Here is a 22,677-nt window from a genome sequence, read left to right as displayed (position 1 = left end):
CAGAGGGACATTTATTGCAAGAATTTGATGAGGAATAGTTGTTTCACCCTTGGTCATTTATTCTGAGAATTTGGCATGTAAAAGGGTTTTTTTTAACCTTAAAGAGACTCTGTAACATGAAAAACATCCCCTGGGGGGTACTCACCTCGGGTGGGGGAAGCCTCGGGATCCTAATGAGGCTTCCCACGCCGTCCTCTGTCCCACGGGGGTCTCAAGAAAGAAGACGGTCCGCACTTGTCAGTGACGTTATCCTTTATTGATGGACATATCCAAAACATCCAGGGCATCACATCACATAGCTGACATGTTTCGGACTAACCGTCCTTAATCATAGCTATCAGACAAATGATCTCGCCGCAGCCCTCCGAACAGCCGGCGACTGTGCCGACTGTCAGTTCAATATTTACCTTTGCTGGCTCCAGCGGGGGCGCTGTGGCGACTTTCGGCACGGAAATAGACGGAAATACCCAATCTCCGTCGGGTCCGCTCTACTGCGCAGGCGCCGGAAACTTGCGCCTGTGCAGTAGAGCAGACCCGACGGCGATCGGGTATTTCCGCCTACTTCGGCGCCGACAGCCATCAGAGCGCCTGCGCAGGAGCCAGGAAGGTAAATATTGCGTCACCGCTGTACGGAGGGCTACAGCAAGACCCCCGAGGGACGCAGGACGGCGTGGGAAGCCTCATTAGGATCCTGAGGCTTCCCCCACCTGAGGTGAGTACCCCCCAGGGGCCGTTTTGTCGTTACAGTTCCTCTTTAATACCGAATATATTGGCTTGAGAATTGTATAAAGATAAGATAAAACTTATTTTTATTTTACTAAAACATTTTACCTCAGTGTTTGAGCATTGATTTAAGTATTTAACTATTTGTGGGTATGGATAAAGAGTACTAATGTACCTCTACGTATACTCCCTTCATAAGAGGGGAATCTAATTCCACCATAATCTGGTACATGGGGACTATTGCAACACCACGGGTTTTAGTTGCTCTCAACCTCCCTAGAACAGGATGGGGATAACTTACTTGTCCATAGTGTTAGACAAGAGTGCTTTGAGAAAGGGGAGAAGGCTTAAGGGGTTTTGAAGTGTCACTTTGCTGATAGGCCAGCAATTAGAAAAGTGCTGTGACAAGTGCATCGCTATGGGAAAATACACACTGTAGCACATTTCGGGGGTAATTGCAATGCAATAAGAATCTTTCTCTTTCTTTTGAATGAGAGTCACAAAGCAAAATTGCTGGAAAATCAATTAAAATGCATGGTATAAAATTGCAATCGTAATCGCTAGAATTACATTTTGCAATCCAAATGTGAGCCAGGCCTAACTGTTGTTAGATTCTGTTCTAAATCACCTTGCTTCGACACCATCAACTTCTTATAGTTGCGTCTCACAGACTGTGAGATAACTTGACTCTCAACACAGCAAGCAGGAGATAGACTTCTCTCAGGCTTCTTCAATGTTTACGGAGTTTATTCAGGAAACAGAAATACAGATAGATACAGTTCATCATATCCTAGCCACGGCAATCTTCATGTTGCGTTTCAAGCTTCTTGATTAGACTTCCTGCTGAAGTCAATCAGGCACTTCTTTCTAACCTACGTTACACTAAACTACCTATGTACAGCATACATTATATCAGATTACAGAAAGGAATGAACATACTTAGAGGTCCCAGTCAGCCTTGCGAGCTAGTGCGAAAGTAAGAAGCAGAGTGAGCTCCCATAGCTCACTCAGGCTTTAATACCGACTAGGAAAGAGTTAAATATGACATCATCTTCGCCATCCCCTAGATCAGACTATTGGTGGACCCACTCGTGGTGTCATCATACACATCTACTCGATTAATATTCAATGAGGCATTTGACATACATACAGGAATGTGGATATTTACTAAACATGGCTGATGTTTATTGTTCTAGTGGCGGTACATGCCCAGGTCAGGGAGACCTGTGGCCTTGTCCATAGAACAGCATCTTGGTATGTTCTAGTTCTGCTGACAGAACTGCAGATTTTCTCTCTAAGAGAAAATCCCCCTAAAGGGCAGGTCTGCTCCTCAAGCCTTTTTGACTAACTCAGTCCAAATAACTGAGACCTACTTAAATTATAACAATCGCCCCTAAAAAGGCTTGACCCGCAGATCCCATCTTCTGAACCTAACCGTACCTGGTTTCTTTCCTTTATGTTTCACTTTTCGATGTTCGGGCTCACACAACTTCTCTGCTCTCGGCGGTTATCCCTTGAAGAGAGAGAGCAAGACCTCTTGGTCTTCCTGTAACCAGGCTCTCTGGGGAGGCCCTACTTCTAAATCCCTCTATACCACATGCTCAGCATTTGCGTCACTTGCGTATCACTCACAAACTTGCATGACCACAGAAAAGTGAAACTCGTTTGTTTGTTACTCAATGGAGCAGTGCCAGGTGCCTTCTAAAAGAGCGCCTTTATACAATCAGCTCCATCACCGGTACTACTAAACCTATACCCGTAACCCTGTATATCCCTTAATTTAAAAATATTGGTTCATGAGATTGTTTATGAGGCACCAATCTCTTGACCAGGTTAATTTGTTTTACGTAATTTTAACACGCAACCTCACCTGGATAATGATGCCTAAAGTTGTCATCCCCATCCAGACGACCAGTGCGTGTAGGAAGAACTTTTGACCTGCAGAGGCCCAGTCCGAGTGTCCCTGGAACATCACCGGAAACCTTTTCCACCAGGTCAGACTGGAACTCACCTGCTTATTTTTGTGTTCTACCTTGTTAAGATCACTTAGATCATGGTGAAATCTTACCTCCAACTTGGTCTACTGTTTGTTTGACCGTTGTATCAAAGTGTGGTCGTCTTGGATCAACCCCTGTTCCCCTTTGTGCCATGTCGTGTTCTCTTTTAGGACAGGAACTACCCGTGAAACTTTGACCTTAAGAGTTCTCTTAACCATTTGAGAAATAATGTCATCAAACCTGGATGACTGGATCCATATGGGATCTCCGCTCACCCAATATGTTCCCCTTGACAGATCCCCCTTATTGGAACAATTATGAACATGTACCTTGAATGTGTCCTTAGACATGATGCTAAAAAAAACAAACCTTTCCTTCAGCCACCGGAACTATCGGCTTGGCTTCAGGGTGGATCTTTTGAATGGTAGCCTCGCATTCTGCGTAATTGAGCCTGCAGACTTCTTCACTAAATTTGACTTGCCCCGGCAAACACAGGTACCTCTGGGAGAATTGCCCGCATGAGGACAACTCTACTCGTTTCACCTCCCCGTCTAGCACCAAAAAAGGTTGACCTCTCAGGTCATGGTGTAAGACATGTGTTGAGGTGGGAACTAAGGAAGTGGCGGTGCCTAAAGGAATGTTGCACCGTTTCCATTGGTTCACCCAAACATCTTGAAGTTTCCATGCAAAAGAGCCTTCTCCAGAAAAATCGATATACCTCCCCTTGTCCAATCTCAGTTGGACAGGATCTTTAAGCATCTCCCTGACAAAATATGTCCCCAACTGTCCTGATTGGACCTCTTCCTCCCTTATGTCCTGAGGCACAATGTGTACCAGAGGTTGGGAAGACTGTACTCTCTGCAATCTTTCAATTAAGAGTACCTCTTCACTTACCCAGCTAGCATGAGGATAAGCGGCTGCATATGGACTGTGTAATATCGTCCCCTGTTGTGACCCGTGTAGTGTGGATGGGGTTCCCTGTGTTGCCTTTCCCTCCCCCGGGACTGCTCTCCCCACCCTCTTTGTCACCTGGAAATGTGGCTCGATCTCGATTTTTACTTCTTGTTTCGAGAACCACCACCCCTCGGCTTTCCAACCTTTACGTGTGTATAGTTGTTTCAGAGGCACTCTCTGTTGGTAGTTCCAGAGTGTGATGTTGTCCCCCGCGTCTCTCCGGCAGGAGAATTGATGCCTCCTGCTCGTTCCTCTCCAATCTGGAACCATCTCACTCTGGATAACCAAGACAAGGTACCCCTGAATCACACACTCCACCTTTTGCATGTACCCATTGTACTGCAATGTATCTTTTAACCAAACTTTGGATCGGTGCATCGATTCTGGGAGTGTGGCATTCAATAGCAGATTTACACTGCCATTCAATTCCCACTGCCCGCACACCTGACCCTTTAGACCTTTCATCCACCTTGTGCCATGAAATTTGTTTTCACCTGGCACAAGTGCTCTTTTCCTCCGTCCCTGCATGGTCCATCTGTGCCAAGCGGAGGGAGGTGTGAAAGGATTAGTACCTTTGTCACCAAACATTAACATGCTTGGGCCTTGCATTCTCATTAACCCCTTATTATACATGAGAATGTCCTCTCTTATTATACATGAGAATGTCCTCTCTTCGTTCTCCTAGGATGAAATGGCAACCTAGGATCACCATCAGCACGGTACTCTTCATTATAAAAGCACCACCTTGGGAAAGAAAAACATTAGCAATTTGCACTATGCTTTGCTCAGTCAGTTTTTTTAGTCGTTTTCCGATCTCAGGAATCTTGTGTTTTAGTCTCTTTCCAATTTCATGAATCTCGTGTTTTAGTCTCTTTCCAATTTCATGAATCTCGTGTTTTAGTCTCTTTCCAATTTCAGGAATCTCGCTGTTCTCCAACCTCAGATTGGCATCTGGAACCTTTCGCTTATCCGACTGACATCTCCATCTTTGCTGCCAGCACTGCAGCTGTCTCGAGTCCATATTGCCAAACTCCTGAAATCGAAATACAAACAAATCAATTCTTATTAATGATTTGGGATTCGCCCTGCGGCTTGCACTCTGTACACTTTAACTTGATCAATATATGCCGTAATTGATCTCGTTGCTTTATGGTTCTCATGAACTCTGTTTACTCTTTTTGGTAGATTGGAGTTAAACCTCTCTCCCCTACCTAAGTACTATCCGAAGTACTTACCTGTGTAAAATATGCTCCCGCGGACTTCACCTTTGGAAGCTCTCACCTCATTACAAGCTCCCTCCACATGCCCCCCTATCTGTCCATGCGCGGCCGTCGCATGCACAGATTACGGATGCCACACCTGTTGTTGCTTTGCAGGTGAGCCTTACTCATTATCGCATTTACTTATCTAGAACCTCATTGCGATACCAGCTCTGCTAGAAGTTCTGTGTATTGTACCCTCTGACCAATGTTTGCCGTGCTACTACCCCCATACTACACAAAAAAATGGCTGCCTCCCTGTAGGAAGGAGCACTTTGCCCTCTCTACTGCCGCCATTTTGAGTCCTGGACTGCCAGCTAAGATGGCTGCTCCCATAGCAACCTCTCGATCCTATAAACCTTAGGAGAAAAAACAAACTCAAACAGAACAAACATTTGATGCATCATTACACCTAGCATCGATACACAGTGCAAAAAAAAAAATCAGCATTCCGCCACACACACTGCCTTCAAAACCGGACAAAAAACTTTGACCCAGCTGCAATTCTACATGGAAAACTCCCTCTCTACACAGATCATCTGCAGCTTATCTCAGCCATAACTCAGACCTACTAAAGCGCGCAGCATAACTCTAGACCACATTAACTGTTACCATCCCAGCTAGTACTTCTAAGACGAACATTTATCAGCCGGAGCTGACTAAACAACATTAAACATATGCAGACATTTAGAAACATTTTAACAGCACTGACTGGAAACGCACCGAGGAAAGACAAACAAAAAAACAACTCACCCATTATCTCAACTGTAGCTATAAACTTACTTTCACAGCCACCCAGAGACAAGGACTGTGCCTTCCTGTCTACCCAGCTCACCGAAAAAAAAGAGAGAAAAAAAAAAACCCCAGCTTACCACTGTCTCACACTCCCTCTTCCTCTTCTCTCACCCTTCCCTCTCCCCCCCATCCACTACTAACAGACTGAAACACTGTTGGTTTCCCTCTGCCGCGGGGGACCCCCCCCCCCCCACACACACACACACACACACATCTGGCATCCTTTCCAGTCTCTGGACAGGGAGAGAAAAATAAAAACAAAAACCAGAGAAAAAAGAAAGAACGAAAGGAAAAAAAATGAAGCACGCAGCCTCCAAGCTGCAATTAACACATAATATACATATTAACAACTCCATTGTTATAACACCAAATACCACACAGATAACGCCATATAACAACGTAAATCATACATGCCTGATCTGCGGACTCTTGGCAATTCATCAGTTTTCCGCAACTTCTCCGCGAAACTGAGTGGACCCCGGAACTTTCTGAGCGTGTTATCTCTGTTATCTCCGTCTCCACACTGGACTGACTCAGTGAATCAATCTCCCCCAGCAAGTTGCAAGCTGGCCCCGGAGTTTTCCTTTTGATCCAATTTAGGCTGTGACCTGCAGTGCACATGCAGTCAAAGTTAAACATCCAAGAGTTTTGCCGCTGATTCCTCGAATTGCAGCCCGTGTGCTCGGCTCCCGCACACTCCCCACACAAGCTTATCAGGTTGATAAGCTTTTCCAGTCTGCGTCTATTCCGCTTGTTTTGCTGTGGAATATCTTGAAAACTTCGGCCCCTGGCCCTTGTCTGCTTGTATTGCTATGCAGCGGAGGGTTTAATCTGCACCATTGTTAGATTCTGTTCTAAATCACCTTGCTTCGACACCATCAACTTCTTATAGTTGCATCTCACAGACTGTGAGGTAACTTGACTCTCAACACAGCAAGCAGGAGATAGACTTTTCTCAGGCTTCTTCAATGTTTACGGAGTTTATTCAGGAAACAGAAATACAGATAGATACAGTTCATCATATCCTAGCCACGGCAATCTTCATGTTGGGTTACAAGCTTCTTGATTAGACTTCCTGCTGAAGTCAATCAGGCACTTCTTTCTAACCTACGTTACACTAAACTACCTATGTACAGCATACATTATATCAGATTACAGAAAGGAATGAACATACTTAGAGGTCCCAGTCAGCCTTGCGAGCTAGTGCGAAAGTAAGAAGCAGAGTGAGCTCCCATAGCTCACTCAGGCTTTAATACAGACTAGGAAAGAGTTAAATATGACATCATCTTCGCCATCCCCTAGATCAGACTATTGGTGGACCCACTCGTGGTGTCATCATACACACCTACTCGATTAATATTCAATGAGGCATTTGACATACATACAGGAATGTGGATATTTACAAAACATGGCTGATGTTTATTGTTCTAGTGGCGGTACATGCCCAGGTCAGGGAGACCTGTGCCCTTGTCCATAGAACAGCTTCTTGGTATGTTCTAGTTCTGCTGACAGAACTGCAGATTTTCTCTCTAAGAGAAAATCCCCTTAAAGGGCAGGTCTGCTCCTCAAGCCTTTTTGATTAACTCAGTCCAAATAACTGAGGCCTACTTAAATTATAACAACTGTGTCTTGCTCCACTGTTGTCATTTAATTTTTAAAAAAAATTTGAGTACACTGCATGTAGTATTTTTTTATATAGATATGTTATTAAATGATTAATATTATTAAAATTGATGCTGATACCGATTATCTTTTAAAATCAACATGCTATTGGGGGCAGGGCCATGTCCGGAAAGAAGATGGACGCGTCCAAATCTGCTCCTTCTCTGGCTTTACGAAAAGCGGCACATAGCTTTGCTATGCTCCCTGATGCTGACCCAAGATGGCACCAGCGGACCTGCAGCTCAGAACACGAGGAGAAACTCTTCAGATTCCTCCTCTGCCTTGCAGCTTCCCCTGTCATCCCCACTGCTGGATGATGACTTCCCCTCATAGAGTCCTGCTAAAACCAGCCGGAGGAGGGAAGAGACAGCACACACAAGTCCCCTGGTAAGGGAGGCTGTTCAGGAGAGATAGGCCCCCTGCAGACATAGTCACTTCCTGTCTCAGAGCAAGCTGCTTTGCAGGCTTACATCAAAGAAATACTGCTCTCATTTAAATCATCCCTGCTAGTGGACATTAACCATATCACTGTCTAAAACAAGACATGGGGATTCTGGGCAGCAGAGTTGATTGAGTGGAGTGCAAAACCACAGAGCTTGTCAGAGAGCATAAAACTTTAGTGGATCTTACTGATTCACATGCCACTGACATTTCTTGGCTTCAAGAGAAAGTGGCCAATTTAGAGGATAGGAATTGGCAGAATAATTTGAAATTCCGTGGAGTGCCAGAATCTTTGCCACCTTCTGATCTGCCGCAATATATCAAGCGTCTGGTTAAAACATGTCTGCCTGACTTGACTGAAGTTGAGCTGACAGTGGCTAAAGCACATCGCCTCACCAAACCCAGGCACTTAGCGCATGCTATTCCAAGGGATGTTATTGTGGGCTTCCTTTTTTACACCAATAAAGACAATCTCGTGGCAACAGTGCGTAAATCTGAGTCACTACCTGAGCCCTTCTCCCGGATCCACATATACACTGACCTGTCTCAAAAGACCTTACAGCTGCACAGAGAGCTACATACGCTGATGAAAGCCCTTCGCCACTTGCAGATTCCATATAAATGATGGGTCTCGCACAAGTTTGATATTGTTTATGTTGTTCTGTTTATGCCAGTTAAGAAAAATAGTCTTAATTTATGCACACATCCCATTGTTGTAACCAGGATCTCTACTACACAGACTTATTCTTCATAACCCAGGTTACTTATCTGTGCATTGTGTTACCTTGATAGCTTGTGTACAGCTTCTTTATTATTGTCAACATGTCACTTAAAATATGCTCCATAAATGCGCAAGGGTTGACTACCTCCTTTAAGTGATTTCTCTTCTGGATTTCTCTATCCACTCCCCAGAAATATTTTCCAGGCGGGTGGCATGTAAAAGTAGCCGGGTGGGGTGCAAGGGGGGAATGCAGGGCCGGAGCAACTCTGCTTACAGCATAGAAGGAGGATGAGGAGGCGAGCCAATGACATCCGGGTGCTCACCAAAATTAGCCGAGTGGAGCACCCGCCTAAAAGAGCCTGTGGAGAACACTGTATATTCTTAAGAGTAGGAAGTGTAGGTATGCCATACACTCTTATTAGGCATCCTGTCACTAAAACCACCACCTCCAACCCCAAGCAGATTGCGGATGTGTTCAGTGAATACTACACACAGCTTTACAATCTTCAGGAAGACAGTAAGACCCCCAACCTACATGATAAATTATAGAGTCCTTCCTAGACTCCCTCTCCTTACCCCATTTGTCTCAGCAACAACTCAATATACTTAATCAACCTTTCTCATTGGAAGACCATCTGTGCATTGAAGAGAAACAAAGGCCTGGATGGCTTTTGTAAAGAATAATATACTACTTTCTCCCAAATCCTCGCACCCAGTCTCTTATTTCATGATTTCCTATCAGGCCTAAACATTCCAAAGGAATATTTGGAAGTGGTGATATCTGTTATTCCCAGGGCCGGATTTCTGCCAAGGCCACCTAGGCCATGACCTAGGGCGCCAGAAAATCAACCCTGTTTAGGGCGGCTGAGGGCAGGAAACATTTGTATAACAACATTAGGATCAAAGTGTCCGACCGCACTAATCTAAGCTGACTCCTAACTCCTCCATAGTACAGCGGCCGCCCTGCATTAGTTTACACATAGTAGTGGCAGCCGCAGGCAGGCATGTGACTCGCACTGTAGCAGGGACGTAAAAACACGTGGCTGACAGAAGGAAGAAGGATCCCGGTGGCGACGAGGCAGGGCAGGTGACTTGAGGAGCAGTGTGTGGGGACGCAAAGGAGCTTTGGAAGGCTTTGACCAATCAACATGCTTGGAGGTACACGCACAGAATGTGGCCTTATTTGGGAAAACTTTACAAGATCAAGATCAACAGCTGAGTCCTTATGGACGCGGCAATCAGAGAAAAAGCGCCTAAAGATGTACAGAGCAGCAACCATTCTTGCTGCTGCCTTCAGCCTATCCAGGCTGGTGATTTTTTTCTAATTTTGCCTCAGGTGGCAAAAAGTCTAGGGCCGGCCCTGATGCAGACCAGGTGTTCTTACTTCCATCTCTCTCTGTTGGCTGCCTGTATGCTTGTTACAAGCCAAAATGTTGCATTGCTTTTCACACTCCTTTCAGTTTAGGTTTCAGGCATGTTTCACGGGGAAGAAGGGGGGTGTGTGTTGTCTGAAGTGGACTGTGGATAGGGGGGTTATGCGGGAGAGGGTAAGTTGTGTTCAGATTTACTTACCTGTTGTTTCTGCCAGTTTCCCAGTCTATCAGGTCCCTTCCTTGCTATAATTACGATCCCCTCTAAAGTGCCACTGCCCCCTCCAAAAGATCTGATAGTCGCCCAGTGTCGGTCGCTATGGTGCATGAGTAGGTCTATCTGGGTGCTTCCTCAATCGCACTCCCACTGCCAGAAGCATTTGCAGTTCACAAAGACAAACTGCGCATACACAGACCACTCCTGGCCATTGGAGAGTGATCGAGGAGATGCGCAGTAGCCAGATCTTTTGCAGGGGACAGCGGCAACATGGAGGGAATCAGAACTAAAGCAAGAGATCTGATAGACTGCTGGGAACTGGAAGAAGCCTCAGGTAGGAATATCTGATCTTCCGTGCTTTGCCCCCCCCCCCCCCCTCCCATATTCTGTAATAAGCAGGGCTAGGGTGGACATAGGCAGTGGTACTGTACTAGGGCTTCATGACTGTGTGTGTGTGTAGTGGGGGTTACGGCCCCGTTTACACTTAATCAGTTGGTACGCGTTTTTTTTTCTCCTCCATAGCAGTGCATTATGAAAAACGTTTCAGTTAAAACGCGTTAAAAAGACTCTGAAGCGAGAATAAATCTCGCTTCAGAGCTCATATTTAGCAGGGGCATGTGTGCCCCTGCTAAACCGCCACTATCCCGCGGCTAAACGGGGGTCCCTTCACCCCCAAACCCACCCCTGCAAAATCAACGACCAACTTGGTCGTTAATTTTACTCTTCCTGGAGGCAGGGCAAACGGCTGCAGCCCTGCCTCTCAGTGCGTCTATCAGACGCGCATCGCCGCCTCTCCCCCGCCCCTCTCAGTGAAGGAAGACTGAGAGGGACGGGGGAGAGGCGGAGGTACGCGTCTGATAGACGCGCGGGAGGCAGGGCTGCGGCGGTTAGCCCTCCCCAATGCGAAAGCGCTCCCCCACTGAACGGAGGGGATTTGGGGGATCAGGGACCCCCGTTAATCCGCAGGATAGCGGCGTTTTAGCAGGGGCACACATGCCCCTGCTATCTATGAGGTCTGAAGCGAGATTTATTCTTGCTTCAGACTCTCTTTAAGTGTGAACAGTGCCATAGGAAAACATGGGCATAACTTTGAAAATCAGTTGTCCGTTCAGGTATAACTGAGAGCAACTGATTAAGTGTAAACGGGGCCTAAGGGCTCGTTCACATCTACCTAACGCAGATGGCCATGCAATCCGAATACAGCGCATCCATCGCCATCTGCGCCGCTGCACTGCTGATCCTATCCATGACAGTGATGGGATCAGCTCTGCGCTTCCGGGCAAAATGCAGGCTGCAGTATGCAAGCGCTTCTCAGCGCTTCGTACTACTGCGCAGCACAGTAGATGTGAACGATAGAAGGGCAGTCTATGCCCTTCTGCAGTTCCGGCCAGGGGTGCTCAGCAGGACCCCGAATGTAAAGTTTACCCGAAAATTCGGGTGATTTTTAAGGTTTGCTGAATGCGAACCCGAATAATGCATTCCTTGCCGAATCCAAATGCGAAGTCTCCCGAATGTGCGCACTCGAATTCGGCCGGATGGAGCTGTGGGTTCGGTTTCGGGATTCGGGGATGACTTCATTGGGCCAATCAGAAGTCCTCCAGCCGAGGACCTGTCAACCCTAGCAACCAATCAGAGGAGGGGAGCCTGGTCCACCCCTCCTCTATATAAGGTGGCGGCCATCTTGTGGATCCACGCACTTGTGTGACTGCTTGGTACTGAGAGATTCTCCAGTGCTGTGCTGTGTCTGAGCAAGTGCATTTCACTGCTAAACCTAGCGTTTTGCTTCCTAAACACCTCCTAAACACATTTATTGTTGTCTTATATAGTTAGCTAGTATTTTGATTATTTTTAGTCAGCTAGTGTATAGTGTATACTGTGCTAGGCTAGTGTTAGTCTGTGTGCAGGCTAGGCCTGCTAGCCAGTGGCGGACATACGGCCGTGCAGGCCGTGCCACCGCACGAGGGCCCCTGAAGTTCCGTTTTCTTCAGGGGCCCATTAAGTATTTTTTTTTTTATATTTTTTTTTTTATTATTTTATTCCCCCGGGGGGCCCCCCGACTCCTATCCTCCCTCCCTCACCTCGGGGGGCCCCCCTCCCGGTATGCGCGGCGGGAGAGCGAGCGAGCGAGCGGCAAATGCAGGAAGTCTTCAGGGCTCTCCAGGCATCCGCTAGAGGCCCAGCCGCTTAGTCTCCAATATGTCTCCAGTTGGAGACATTTTGGAGACTCAGCGGCTGGGCCTCTAGCGGATGCCTGGAGAGCCCTGAAGACTTCCTGCATTTGCCGCTCGCTCTCCTGCCGCGCATATCGGGAGGGGGCCCCCCGAGGTGAGGAAGGGAGGGAGGGAGGGAGGGAGGATAGGAGTCGGGCCCCCCACCCGGATAGCTACCCACCCGGCTACCTAACCACCTACCCACCCGGCTACCTACCTACCCACCCACCAGGCTTCCTACCTACCCACCTGACTACCTAACCACCCACCCGGCTACCTACCTAACCACCCACCCGGCTACCTACCGGGCTAGTTACCAACCCACCCACCAGGCTACCTACCCACCCACCAGGCTACCTACCTACCCACCCACCAGGCTACCTACCCACCCACCAGGCTTCCTACCTACCCAACCGGCTACCTACCTACCCACCCGGCTACCTACCCACCCACCAGGCTTCCTACCTACCCACCCGGCTAACTACCTAACCACCCACCCGGCTACCTACCTACCCACCCACCCGGCTACCCACCCACCAGGCTTCCTACCTACCTACCCACCCGGCTACCTACCTAACCACCCACCCGGCTACCTACCTAACCACCCACCCGGCTACCTACCGGGCTAGTTACCAACCCACCCACCAGGCTACCTACCTACCCACCCACCCACCCACCAGGCTACCTACCTACCCACCCACCGGGCTACCTACCTACCTACCGGGCTAGTTACCCACCCACCAGGCTACCTACCCACCCACCAGGCTACCTACCCACCAGGCTACCTACCCACCCACCCACCAGGCTACCAACCCACCCACCCACTCACCCACCCACTAGGCTACCTATCCACCCAACCACCCATGGGAGCTGCGCGCCGGATGGAGGCTGGGACAGGAGGTCTGCTGCTGCAGGTGAGTAAATGTTTTTGTTTTATTTATATTAGCAGGTGTATGTTCTGGGCAGGTCTGCCACATGATTGCATGTATTTTCTTCGCAAATCTGCCGACATGATTGCATGTACTTTCTGGGCATATCTGCCGACATGATTGCACGTATTTTTTGGGCATATCTGCCGACTTGTTTGCACGTATTTTCTGGGCATATCTGCCGACTTGATTGCATGTATTTTCTGGGCATATCTGCCGACTTGTTTGCACGTATTTTCTGGGCATATCTGCCGACTTGATTGCACGTATTTTCTGGGCATATCTGCCGACTTGATTGCACGTATTTTCTGGGCATATCTGCCGACATGATTGCACGTATTTTCTGGGCATATCTGCCGACATGATTGCACGTATTTTCTGGGCATATATGTGTATTTTCTTGAGAAAACCTGCACAATTATGTGAATTTTCTGGGGAAAGGGTCACCAAAACTTGGGCCCACTGTCTTTGCGTTGCACTTTTCAAGGGAACCTGAGGTGAGAATAATATTGAGGCTGCCATATTTCTCTCCTTTTAAGCAATACCAGTTGCCTGGCTGCCGTGCTGGTCCTCTGCCTCTTATTCTTTCAACCATAGACCCTGAACAAGCATGCAGCAGGTCAGGGGTGTTTGACAATATTGTCAGAACTGAGAAGATTAGCTGCATGCTTGTTGCTGGTGTAATTCAGTTTATTACTGCAGCCAAATAGATCAGCAGGGCCGCCAGGCAACTAGTATTGTTTAAAAGGAAATAAACCCTCACTTAAGTTACAGTTAGCTCCGCCCTCATCCGGTCATTGCCACGCCCATTTTTTTGCACTATTCTTTGCTGCCGCGGCACGCTACGCGCGCCGCAGGTTGTAGCCACGCCCATATTTTGCCGTGGCGCGCTACGCGCGCCGCAGGTCATAGGGGTCCACAATTACAATTTTGCACAGGGGCCCACTGCTGGCTATGTCCGCCACTGCTGCTAGCCTAGGTAGCCTTAGCTTACTACTAGCTTAGGTAGGTTAGGGAGTCTAGTTAGTTGTGTACTTAGTACTAGCTTAGTTAATTATTTATTACTGCTGTAGTCTGTTACTTTATTAGTTTCAGTACTGTGCTCAGGGGCGTAACAATAGACCCTGCAAGGGATGCAGCCGCAGAAGGGCCCAGAAGCCACAGGGGGCCCCATCCTGAGAGACTGATAACTATGGGTACAGAGAGTAAAACTTTTCTATTCTCTGCACAACTGTTCTAATGTCTGCTCAGCTACTGATAACAAATCATACAAAGTGTTGTAGACAGAGATTTGTAGATAGTCCCTATTCAGTGTGCAGCAGGCTCCTCTGTACAGCGCCCAGCCCAAAACCTCTCTACCCCTCCCCAAGTGCTGTGTTCTGTAGTGATGCTAGAAAAGTCTGCAGAGCCAGTTCTGTTCCATCAGAGATGGACAGAGTGAGTGTAATACGCTGCGGCTGTGAGCACAATCGTCTGTCAGTTTTCCGTATGCATTTTTTGTACACCATGTGTGTCTGTATGAGTGAAAACATGCACGTTTTATCACAACTAATATAATTGATAAAGAAAATGCCTGCAATGCTTTACTGCTGTCAGTTTTTATCTGCATGGGCAAAACATGCTCTAGCCAATTGAATAACATTGGTTCTCAGTTTACTTGTGCAGAAAGCAGGGGGTGGGTTGGCGGAGAGGGGCCCCATCCAAAGTTTTGCAGGGGGGCCCAGTGATGTCTAGTTACGCCCCTGACTGTGTTAGTTAGTTACTGACTGTACAGGCCACCACCAGCATCCGTTGTAAGTGACCTGTGACTGATTGATTGATTGCGACTGACCGTGTGTCACCGATTGTAATTGTCACAGACTGTCTGCTGCACGACTTACTTATAGTGTAGTACGCTAGGTGTTTCTTATTTAGTTACCTGCGTGCGTACTACTACTAGTGTCTACTATTATACTACCAGTACCCGTTCACTTATTTTTTTTTCAACGTTACTGTGTGATTTTATTATCATCTGTAGTGTGTAATAAATAAGAGTTACCGGGCCACCACCAGCATCCGTTGTGAGTGACCTGTGACTGTCTGTCTCCTGCCCGAGCCTATTGATTGATTGATTGCTTCTGACCGTGTGTGACCGATTGTAATTGTCACCGACTGTCTGCCGCATGACTTACATAATGGCCTCGATTCATAAAGCACTACCTCATGCGGTAATGCTGAAAACAGCAGACTTTACCGACCATTTAGCAAAGTGTCAATTCATAAAGGCTGTTACCGCATGAAAAGCTGACATTACCGACCAGGGAGATAAATTACCGACTTGGCTGCACTTACCGACAACACATGTCAGTAAATTGTCAGCAAATGTCAATTCATAAAGCCTTCAACAAGCGGTAAGCCTGGCGGCAGTTACCAACACCTCTAGTGAGGCGATAACAAGTTACCGACAGCTCTGAGGAATGCAAAAGTGCAGAGAGCCGAAGTCTGTTTGAGTCATCAGTGGAGAGAGCCAGAGAGCCGTCTGTGTGAGTCATTTGAGCAGGCAGGGAAAGACTGTGTGACTCATCTGTCTTAGTCATCAGTGGAGAGAGCCAGAGAACCGTCTGTGTGATTCATTTCTGCAGGGCAAAGAGAGAATCGAGACACTGCTCTACTCTACCGCTCAATGGGCTGCGGCATTTTCCCGACAAGATTTTTTATCGCACTGCTGTTTATGAATCGAAGCCATAGTGTAGTACGCTAGGTGTTTCTTAGTTACCTGCGTGCTTACTACTACTAGTGTCTACTACTATACTACTAGTACCCGTTCACTCATTTTTTTTTCTTTTCACTGTTACTGTGTGATTTTATTATCATCTGTAGTGTGTAATAAATAAGATAAATAAGAGTTACAACACATACAGGCCACCACCAGCATCCGTTGTGAGTGACCTGTGACTGTCACCTGCCCGAGCCTATTGATTTATTGATTGCATCTGACCGTGTGTGACAGATTGTAATTGTCACCGACTGTCTGCCACACGACTTACTTATAGGGCTTGATTCACAAAAGAGTGCTAACTGTTAGCACGGCCGTTTTCGTGTGAATTTTCGCATTTCGCGCGATCGCGAATTTTTGCGTGAAACGATAACGTTTTCACCCGCAAACCCAAATTTTTGCACGAAAACGATATCGATTGCGCACGGAAATTCGCGCTTGTGCGCAAAAACGTTATCGTTTCGCGCGAACATTTGCGATCGCGCGCAATGTGAAAATTCACGCGAAAACGGCCGTGCTAACAGCACTCTTTTGTGAGTCAAGCCCATAGTGTAGTACGCTAGGTATTTCTTAGTTGCCTGCGTGCGTACTACTACTACTACTACTGATACTACTAGTCACCACCAACACAGTCTTTATTAAAGTTTACACCCTTTCCCGCCCTCTTCTACTTTTTTTTTTAACTGTATTTGTATAGTGCACAATGACTGGCAAAGGAAGAGGGCGAGGCACCACCAGGAGAGGCAGCACCATTGCAGGAGCCACTACCAGCAGCAGCAGGTCTGGGACTGGTCCGCCGCCAGCCACTGACCGCAGGGAGGAGGGAGCAGAGGCACAACAGCAGCGTGTTGCGCCCATCTTTGAGACGGGTTGTCGCCCACGGCCCATTGGGGAGAGTCAGGTGCAGGCTGTGGTGGAAATGATGGCGGAGCAGGAAGCCACCGTTTCCAGCCAGGCCTCCAGCACCAGCAAGACCAGTGCCACCACCACCAGCACTCCGGTCCGCAGCAGGCCTCCACCAGCGCTTGAGGCCATGGTCACGGTGACCCCATCGACCAGCCTGCCCTCAATGAGCACGCTCTTCTCCCCTGAGACTGTGACCATGTACAGGGATGTTTTGGAGAAGTATGAGTTGGAGATGATGGGGCCATCCGAGGAGGAGGAGGAGTTTGAGGTGCAGAAGTTTGTTGTTGGCGCTGAGGAGGAGGGGCGTGATGCAGGGGATGTTGGGGTAGAGGAGTTGGTTGAGGCGGGCTCACAGGATATGTTTGGGGTTGATGATGATGACTTCCTGGATCCTTCCTATGTGCCACCAGTACCACCAGCACAGTTGGTTGAAGGCAGCTCGTCATCGGAGGAGGAGGTGTCTCTGGCGCAGAGGCGCGGCAGCAGCAAGGCGGCCAGCACAGGGCGTGGGAGGCAAGAGCCACAGCCTGCTGCTTCAGTCGCTACCACCACCCACAGCAAACCTCCAACTAAAGCCAAAAAGGCACAATCCTCCAAGGGCACCCAAAAACCCCAGCCCTCAAGCTCAAAGAGCAGGTTGAAGTCCCCAGTCTGGCGGTACTTCACCAAGTGCCCATTGGACGTGACACGTGCAATTTGCAACAGTTGCGGTGTCAGGCTCAGCAGAGGTCACGATCTGCTCAAGTTGGGTACCTCGTGTCTGCAGACCCACTTACAGAGCAGACATTTTGAGGACTTTAGTGAGTTGGAGAAGCTGATGCAAAGTGGTGCAGGCAGTGGTCAGAGCCAGACAACCACTGCACAGATTTCAGCAGCAGCAGCAGCAGCAGCAGCCAACCCTCCTGCCCATCCAGCAGCAGCAGCAGCAGGAGCACAGCAGCAACTCACTCCCACCCCCCCCCACCCCCCCGGGCAGCCAGTCCTCAGTGGCCTCATCATCAGCTCCCTCCACAGTGGCCTCCTCATCCTCCCGTGCAGACAAACGCCCCCAGACCCTGCTCAGCGAAGCATTCCCCGGTGTGACCAAGGTGCTGCCTCCCACCCACAGGCGCATCCGGTTGCTGAACGGTGTAAATGTGGAACTCCGCTCACACCTCCGTTCACCGACAGTGCAGGAAAGCAGGCTGCCAAGACCTCAGATCCAAGACCGTAGAAAGTGAAGTCCGCACGATGTCGGTAGAATCAATATGGCTTTATTCAATCATTACACATAACAAGCTAAAAGCCAGCACCACATGCTGACATGTTTCGGGCGTTACACGCCCTTAATCATAGCGGTTGCTGAACGGGTTGCTTGCCCGGGCCATGTGCTCCCAGCTCCTGCCATATTCCTTTGTGCAGGAGGGGAGTGACATCAGAGAGCTGCTGCAGGTTGGGATCCCAGAGTGGCAAGTCCCCAGCTGCCACTATTTCTCCTGCAGGGCGATCCCAGCACTGCACCGCTCTGCCATGGCGAATGTGGGCCGCGCGCTGGATCACGCTGTGAGTGCGCGGATCCACATAACCATGGGTTCATGGAGCAGCCGGTTTGGGACAGAGTGCTATCTGTCCTTTACGGGCCACTGGGTCAGCCTGGTGGAAAGCCCGAGCGAGGAAGCAGCAGGTCCACCCTCGGGCGCAGCAGCACCAGTCGCCCACTATGTGGTGCCACAGGGCGGGGTCAGGGGAGAAGCAGCAGCTCCCGCCGCCAAGCGATCCCATCTCTCCAGCAGCGTGAAGGCCCGGCACTGCCAAGCACTGCTGGAGATGAGAAGCCTGGGGAAAAACTCCTTGACGGCATCGAACGTGCTCCGGTACCTTGGGGAGCAGGAGAGGACGTGGCTGACCCCCAGAGGCCTCACTGTGGGATTGGTGGTGTCCGACAATGCCGCCAACCTGCTGTCTGCCATCAGCAGTGGAGACTTGCTCCACGTCCCTTGCTTGGCCCACGTCCTGAACCTGGTGGTGCAAAAGTTCATGCGCACCTACCTGGGGATGGAGGCGCTATTAGAAGCGGCGCGGAAAATTGTGCACACTTTCCACCGCTCAGCAGCTGCCACAGCAAAACTGGCAGACATCCAGCAGCAGGAGGGTCTGCCACGACACCACCTCATCATAGATATGCCAACTTGCTGGAACTCCACCCTGGCGATGTTGGAGCGGCTGGTTGAGCAGAGGATGGCTGTCAACCGGTACATCTATGATGCCACTGTCGCCGGCACCGGCAGCAGCAGCATCAAACTCCAGCTCCTCACCAATGCACAATGCAGCCCTGGTTATTCCTAAATCAGGAAAACAACTTGACTGCCCTACAAATTCTAGGCCGATTTCTCTGCTCAATGCAGACCTACAACTCTATGCTAAAGTATTAGCTAAACGTCTGATGAAAGTGACCCCACACCTCTTGCAATGTTGAATATATGTTGAACCTATTACATTATGTGGAGCTCGTTCGGATGCCTTCTCTGCTGATCACTTTGGATGCAGAGAAGGCACTTGACAGGGTCCACTGGGGTTTCTTGAGAGCCACTAACAAAATTATGCTTACTGGTCCTATCTTAACTGCCATTATGGCACTTTATTCAACTCCATCAGCCAGGGTCAACGTCGTGGGTTTCATATCAAAACCATTTAATATTTCTAACGGCACTAGGTAAGGGTGTCCCCTTTCCCCTATAATTTTTGTTATGCTGATGGAGACTTTAGCGCAGAAGATTATAACGAATCCACATATTAGTGGCATCCAAGTGCATGGAAAAAATACATGTAGTCAGCCTATCTGCGAATGACTTGGCCTTGAACCTCTCTGATCTGTTATCATCACATCCACATCTAATTCAGGACCTAGATGCATTTTCATGGGCATCCTACTATAGGTTAAATAAACATAAATCACATATTCTTGGCCAATACCCACACCAGTTAAACAACACCTTATCTACTCTTTCCCATTCCATTGGACAACAAACTCAGTTTCCTATTTAGGGATAAATCTCACGCAAAAATCTAAATATATAAATTATCTACCACCTCTATTAGCAACGGTAGAGCAAGATTGCAAAAGTTTGGCAAAAAACTGGTTTTCCTGGTCGGGACATATCGCAGCATTCAAGAGACTCTGTGTATCCTACACACCCTAAACATTCCTTTACGCAAATCGTTCATCATTGATATGCGAAAATATATTAACCAGTTTGTGTGGAATAGAATTTTTTTTTGTCTCATACCAGATTATGACAGTTTCAAAGAAAAAAGTGTGTATGGGCTTACCATTTATTGAAATATACTACTATGCAGTTAATTTAGATCTAGCAAAACATTGGTGAGAAAATTCTCGTAATAAACTATGGATTCCACTGGAGCAGGACCTATTAGATAGAAACTTGAGAGATGTCCTCTCAACTATGTTATTGGGCGTTAAACCCCCTCATAGCTTTCAATCCAAACTACCTTGAAGATTTCAGCTCTAACGCTTCTCCTTACTTCCCAGTATTTACAGCCATGGTTCTTAGGGGGTTTATTTTCATTATTTTCATTATCAGACATATTTCAAGGTGGCACATTAAAACCGTTCTGGGAATTTCAGCATCAGCTTAACCTACCATATAAACAATTCTTCGCATTGTACAGTACTGGAGGGAAAAAAACAAAGACAAACAGGAGCCCAAATGGTGCAGTATGTCACAAGTATTGGGTATAAAAAAGGGAAACAGTAAATTCGGGCGCCTGAGGCTAGTGGACAAATCGGGCGCCGCCATTCACTTCTATAATAAATATCGTTTAATGGGCGCCCGGTAGGAAAAAAGGGCGCCGGAGAAAACTAACGTTTTAAAAGCGGCGCCCGGAGACTTAATGTTTTATTACTGTTTCTCATGATTACACATTATTTAATGATTTATACATGTTTAAATATTATTTTTAAACGAAAACCAGTACAATATTTTTCCCAAACATTATTTTTAAACGAAAAACATTATTTTTTTTTTTTTTTTTTTACATTATTTTTAAACGAAAAAAATAACAGGGGGGTCTTAGGTTTAGGCACCAACAGGGGGGTCTTAGGTTTAGGCACCAACAGGGGGGTCTTAGGTTTAGGCACCAACAGGGGGTCTTAGGTTTAGGCACCAAAAGGGGGGTCTTAGGTTTAGGCACCAACAGGGGGGTCTTAGGTTTAGGCACCAACAGGGGGGTCTTAGGTTTAGGCACCAACAGGGGGGTCTTAGGTTTAGGCACCAACAGGGGGGTCTTAGGTTTAGGCACTAACAGGGGGGTCTTAGGTTTAGGCACCAACAGGGGGGTCTTAGGTTTAGGCACTAACAGGGGGGTCTAGGGGTTAGGGGTAGGTACAGGGAGGGTTACTTAGGCACCAACAGGGGGGGTCTTAGGTTTAGGCATCAACAGGGGGGTCTAGGGGTTAGGGGTAGGTACAGGGAGGGTTACTTAGTAATTTTTTTTTTAAACGTTATTATGCGTTTCATTATTTAAACGAAAGATTAACGTTTTTACAATTGCCGATTTAATACACATTATTTAATGATTTATAACGTTTAAAAACATTACTTTTAAACGAAATACATTTTTAAACGTAATCCATGTTTATCGTTAAAAACCTGGCGCCCTTTTTTCCCATCGCCCCTTTTTAACGTACGCATAAAAAAGTACTTTATAGAAGGGTACTCACAAAGGTGGGTTGCAAAGGGGGCAACCGACCACTTCAGGCAGGTGGAGTGTTTTAAACCTGACTCCACTCAGGTCTACCAGCAGTCCTGGACTCGGTCACTCTCTTAGCAAAAAACCTGTGCCCCTTGGATAGGTGCGCAAGGCTCCCCTCCCAGAAGGGTGGGGGGAGTAAGGTACAGTAGAGGGTAAAGAGGCACCCAATGTATATAAAACACTTTAAAATCAATAAAATGAAAAAAGGATGAGATGGCTTACCTCACAGACGACAAACTCACTTTAGGTAAGGAAGTTTAATTGATTACTAAGCACAGGCAATGCGTTTCGTGGGACTATGCCCACTTCCTCAGGCCAAATAAAAGTGCCCTAGCAGTCTGTATGCCGCATTTGAGGCGTCCCGAATGCGGCATACAGACTGTGCTAGGGCACTTTTATTTGGCCTGAGGAAGTGGGCATAGTCCCACGAAACGCGTTGCCTGTGCTTAATAATCAATTAAACTTCCTTAGCTAAAGTGAGTTTGTCGTCTGTGAGGTAAGCCACCTCATCCTTTTTTCATTTTATTGATTTTAAAGTGTTTTATATACATTGGGTGCCTCTTTACCCTCTACTGTACCAATTCTTCGCATTATCTGAGAATCAGTGATTTTTTTCAACAAAAAAAGGTCTCAATTCAACCTTTCAGGAGGCACATGTTTGAGGCTTGAGCCTCCCAAGATGGCCACCTAAGGGGAAAGCTCCGTCCACCGCTGCTTCTAACAACCGCCTTATCCGCTTTCTCTTCTAGACAGACATATGCAGTTCTGCAAGAGACCGCGTCCACACCCTCCCCAGCACGGTATGGCAAACAAAGGGGGTCTCAAAAACAATGTACTGGCATAACAAATATATTAATGACTATTTTAAATCTCACTGAAATGAAATATTATTAACACAAATTATGAAGCGTAACCCACCTCATTACTAATAAAATGGGAGAGGAACTTGCAGGTTATAACTACCTCCCTTCTTCACCTGGGACCAC

This window comes from Hyperolius riggenbachi, chromosome 10 (assembly GCF_040937935.1).
Source record: "Hyperolius riggenbachi isolate aHypRig1 chromosome 10, aHypRig1.pri, whole genome shotgun sequence".
In the NCBI taxonomy this organism is placed as follows: Eukaryota; Metazoa; Chordata; class Amphibia; order Anura; family Hyperoliidae; genus Hyperolius; species Hyperolius riggenbachi.
This window is presented reverse-complemented; position numbering follows the sequence as displayed.